The following is a 5,796-nucleotide window of genomic DNA, read 5'->3' as shown; positions in this document are numbered from 1 at the left end:
GCGCCCGCCGCGCACGCGCCGCTGGGCGGGGCCGCGCACGCGCCCGGCCGGCCGGGCCCGTGCCCCCCGCGCGCCGCCCGGGCCGCGCTGTCCGCCGGCACCGCTAGGGGGCGCTGCCACGGGAGCGGGGAGCGGGAGCGCTCCCGCCGCCAGGGGGCGCGCGGGCGGGGAAGGGAAGGGAAGGGAAGGGAAGGGAAGGGAAGGGAAGGGAAGGGAAGGGAAGGGAAGGGAAGGGAAGGGAAGGGAAGGGAAGGGAAGGGAAGGGAAGGGAAGGGAAGGGAAGGGAAGGGAAGGGAAGGGAAGGGAAGGGAAGGGGAAAGGGAAAGGGAAAGGGAAAGGGAAAGGAACATGAGGGACTGTATTCAATAATATGTGGCTTATGCTTACAGGTATTGTGTAATTATCTGTCATCACCCTGCTGCACTCAAGTTATATTCCATCTTGATGGTCTTATAAATATTGAAGTAAAAAGACTGAAGGTTTTTCTTCATGTGAATGAGGTAGGATAATGGGAGTGCTGAGAGGTTCAAATTTACAGGAAGAGGCCTATCCGCCTCATGTTTGGCAATAATTTGCATAAAATAAGACCTATCACATATGTTTGTTTGTTTCTTTTTTTGTTTTCACTTTATTTTATTGCTATGTCTAGGAGACTGGACATTTTTTGGCATAGACAATCCTCCCTGTATAGGCAGATGAAAAAGTGGGAAGCATGTAGCCATTCTGGGTCAGTTTAGACAATCCATCCAGACCTGGAGACTCTAATGTTAATCCCTTGGACATGACAACACCATTTGGTTCAAGGTGCTTTACTACCATAAGTGAATCTATCAAGTGCTAATAGCATATAGCACAAGAGTATGAGCAGGAAAGCTGAAGCAGCACAATCCTACAAGAGCTGTCTCCTTCCTTACATGATCCTGACTGAAGCACAGTTCTCTCTCCTCCCTCAGTGTACTGAAATCCCACCATATCCACCCAAATCAACTGTGTGCTTCTCCTGCTGGAAAATACTGGGAGCTAAGTTTGGGATAAATCAAATTTATTTGCGCTTCTGGCCTATTACTTTTCTACCTGTGGCCCTACATTAACATTTCCTGATGAATCATCATCTTAAGCTAGTGGGAATATTCCTGTGATCTCAGAGTATCTAAGTTCCCTACCTCACCTAAATTTATTCACCTAATGACTGTGTCTGATGTCCTAAGATGATTCCTTCTTGTCTAGGCAGATGCCAGCTATTAGACAAGATAATGAAAGAGTAAAACACTTGGTTATTCCTGTAAAAATTATACATCAGATGTCGTGATGTGACCTCCTTTGTGAGACTTTCTGAGGGAAGAATACATAAGGTAAATACTCCAGCCCTAAATCAAGCAACTTCACACTGAGGTTGAGAATCTCTGTCCTGCCCTCCTCCTCTGGATGCTGGGAGCACAGCTGACATTGTGGGGAAGCTCCTGAGCCCTGCTGTGCTGCCTTTGATCAGTGCTGCACTCAGCACACTGCAAGTCCATCTGCACATGTTGCTCTCCCTGTGTCCCTCCTGTTGTGTAGGGATCAGCTGACATGAGTCACACATGGGTTTGGTTTATCAGAGTCTGAAAGTCACAGATAAGGGCAAACCTATAAAGAAAGTGAAACCTGGATGAGATCTTTAACCAAAGCAGAAGTGAAAAGTGTCTTTAGAAACCCAGTTTGAACTGGAGCACAGGAGATGCATGTTCACCCTGCCATTTGGCTGCAGACTTCTGTTAGCTTCAAGGGGAAATGTAAGCTTCAGGCTTGCTCAGCCCTGCAGGAAAGAACAGGCTTTTACAAAGTAATCCATCTTTAGAGACAACATTATGGGTTCAGAACTTAGTCAACATCAGGAGGTTTAACAGGCAGGTGTGACATCTTCCCTCTGTTACACATGTGGACCCTATGTGGACATTCTTATTCCAGAGGCAGATTGCTTCTTCAGGATTTTATCACTGTATTTTTCAACTCAAATATCAGATATTGTTTGCTATCTGGAAAATGACCTCAATTTTTTGTGGGGAGAGTAACATGCAACAATTCATTCTTGTATATTTAGTCTCAGTCTGTGAGCTGTTAAAAAGTAGAGAGTGCCTCTGCTTGTGTGTTTCATGCTAAATTTGGCCACTGAAACTCTGGTATTGGGAGGATATGTAGAAGTTGCTGTAATAAAAGAGCAGCACAAAAAGCTCAGACATAGACACTTGAATAGGATCTAGGTCATCTGTGTGAAAGATGAATATTGCTTTCAGCACTAGGTATCCTCTATCACTGGGATTTTTCATCTAGCAAGAACATTACAGATAAAATGTAGAGGTCTCCATCCATAGGGCTAGCTCAGGTCTTTGACATGGAATTCCCCAAGCATTGCCCAAATGAGAACCAGCCCTTGCTTTGATAAGAATGGGAGAAAAGTTAGTGGTGCAGATGATGTTTGGCAGAATTTGTTCTTGTCACTATAACATAGCTGCACTGGCTCTGCTCACAGCAGAAATAAGAGATGTCTTCAGCATCCACAAGCTGGTTGGTCCTGGTCCAACAGACTGAGGATAGATGAAAAGAATCTGTTTGTGTTCCTCCTTATGTTACCCTTTGAAAATTGCTCTGTTTCCCTCTGCCCTTAATTCAGCTGTAAAATGAGATAATATTTACTGGTCTGTCTAGAACATGTGAGATTTGCAAAGGAGAAGAACATTTATAAATTCCATATATTTATTTTATTTCACCAAGTACACAACAGTAAGGATAAAAGATGAAAGGTTCTGAGGCAGCAGACACACAGTTCTTACATCAGTAAAACAAGCCTAAGTAGTAATTTGCTCAGTACTCTTTCATGGTAACGAGCTTTTCTATCAAGAGGATGTCTGGTGTTGTTTCAACCATTTTCTTGGAATTGGTATTGCCATTTTCCAAACTGACCACCTGGAATAATGTCTGCAGCAGGCTAAAGTACTACTGCCAACTAAAAGGGCTGGCTTCTGTGATCAGCAAACACAAGTCTCCTAAGAGGAGGAAGCTAGATCTGTCCTTTTGTATTTGAATCATTTCACAATGGGGTGTGATTAGCTGCTCTTCCTGCTGTATGCAAAGATCTCTCTCTCCCACTTCCCCAAAAGCAAGCGAAATCATTACACCCCAAAAGAGCTGTAGGAACTGTGATTCACTTCATGCAATATCTCCATCAGCTAATTATGCAGCACTGTCAACATCCAACTATTAACCACCTGAATCTCAAAAACTAAGCAGATTGCCTTAAAATTGGATATAAGACCATGTAGATACAATTACTTTTCTGTATTTTATGCATAATAACATTGTAAGCAAGTTGCAATTGCACTGCACATAGGTTGGGTTTTTATTTCATATTTTTACATCCAGAGGTTCAGTTGCTCAGAGAAGAAAGCTGAGAGTGTTGTGCTTTCACTTGACTCTGAGACCTGGCACCTTAAGTGGCTTCTGCTGGTGTTTACTGAAAATAGCTACCTGTCCATGGTGGGCAAAGTGTTCAAGAGAAAAATAAATTAAGGAAATAAATCACATTTATAACAAAATCAGTGGTCTAATCATGTGATACCATAATGTTCATATTATAAAATTACTACTAAATGAGCATGGCATTACTTTCTAATCTAGCTAATGTCCAAGAATTTTACAATGCAACCATTGTGTTTTGAAGGGAGGTGCTATCATAATTGCCTAACTGCAGTGTCCCACTAACAGCATGTATTATTGTTGAATTTTAAAAATCCCTGTAGTTTAGAGTGGCACTTATTGTTGGAGATTGTAGGGAATTAATTTTGAAGAGAATGAAAACAAACATGTAAAGAAAAATTGCAAGATTTCTAAGAATTGCATCAGGTTCCAACATGGCAACTTTGTACATGAGAGAACAGAAGAGTAGACACTGTTTTTATTTATTTGAGAAAAATGCCATGCTTTGATCTCTCAGCCATGGGTTTAACACTTTAATTCCTTTCTCTGATTGCTACTGCTGGGGAGTGGGAAATGTTACCCATGAGTTGGGTATAAAACAAAGTTGAATAAATCCCCTGCTCAAGAAAAAAGAAGTGTATTCAGTGCTAACTTCCCAGATATCCCCAGCCAAAGTTCAGTTACTTTCTATTTACATTGTATGGGTTTTTCTGAGCTGGAGCTGTCTTTTTATGAAGTGGTTATCAATGGTAGTAGTTTCTACAGCTACTCTAACCCCTGCCAAAATAGCACAAGATGAAACTAAGAATACCCACTCTATTACCCTGAGTTGAAATTGCATTTATTTAAAGCACAGAAAGGAATAAGTTGTATGACACAAAACTGTTGTAAAAAACATCAGCCAAGTAATACTAAAAATGCACAAGAATACTAAAAATGCACAAGAAAATACACAGTAAATTTAATATTACAATCAGTTTTAAATTTTGACCCATTACAAATCACCCAGTTTTTCCATCTGCACTAGGTAGCTGATCCAGAATGTACTGCTCATGAGGATCCAGAATGATCTGATTGTTGGTCACATACAGACTTGCATAGATTTGGAACTTCATTGGCTTCCAGGGAGCTGCTATTTCACAAGTCTTACTCAAATCAGAATAAGTATCTTTAGGATTCACTAATATGTTCATAAGAGACCAGATACGTTATTGATTTGTAGCAAGTTCTGCCTGGTTTGTTGCAATAAACCAGACTGCAAAATCCCTGATTGTCCCCTGGGAGGAAGCTGCAGTGATGGAAAACAGATACATCCTCCCCTTCACTAAAGGACCTACAGAGGACAAAGCTGTCATAATCTGGGAAGTGCACACTGGTAAATGAACAGATGTGAAATAAAACCACTATCAAAACACTGCAAGCTGTGATCATGATGGGAATTGTGTGTGGGGACAAGAAGATATAGATATAGATATAGATATAGATATAGATATAGATATAGATATAGATATAGATATAGATATAGATATAGATATAGATATAGATATAGATATAGATATAGATATAGATATAGATGTAGATGTGTGTCAGTATATTCTCAGCAGCAGACCACTCACCTTTCCTTTTCAAACTGCATTGATGAGTCTATTCTTGACCAGATATCTGAGGATGTATTTTTCCCTTAATGCTTTGCTCCCTTGGCATAAGAGCTGTCACTGAAAGATATTTCCTTTATTTTGGAAGGCAAAGGTGAGAATGCCACAAGACTAATTCCTGTGACACCACGTGCATTCTTTGGCACTGGCTAATTATAGCACAGAAAAACTACCAGATCCCTGCTGAGGACAGAGTAGATGATCTCTGCTGTAGGACTGCACTCTGCTCTTGGGTTCTTCCTGTGTCACAATGCCAATGACACTGCAGTGAAAGGGCAGTTTGTCATCCCTTCTCAGACAGCTGTGCAACAGCAGCGCTGAGGAAATTTCTGAGCCTGGCTCCCCTTTTCAAGGTTAGCCAGGTCTGGCACTGACAGTAACCCATACTCATTCTCTGTCATCTTACAAGAGTAAAGAGGAGCAAAAGAAAAACCTCAGCCCCCAAACACCATGCATCTTTAGTTTAGACAAGTGTATGTCCAACAGATGGAGATGAAAGCCAGAAAAAAGTGGCTATCTTGATTCCAAGGCAATGACATGGAACAGTATTACAGCTGGTAAATAGGATTAATACAGCCTCACTTATGCCTATCTTACTAATGTTTTTTCTTTTCTATTTTTTTCCAGACATTCCCCATCCTCTGGACCATCATTCAGTTATAGCACAGTGCACTTCTAGATCTACACA

Source organism: Melospiza georgiana, chromosome 5, assembly GCF_028018845.1.
Source record: "Melospiza georgiana isolate bMelGeo1 chromosome 5, bMelGeo1.pri, whole genome shotgun sequence".
In the NCBI taxonomy this organism is placed as follows: Eukaryota; Metazoa; Chordata; class Aves; order Passeriformes; family Passerellidae; genus Melospiza; species Melospiza georgiana.
This window is presented reverse-complemented; position numbering follows the sequence as displayed.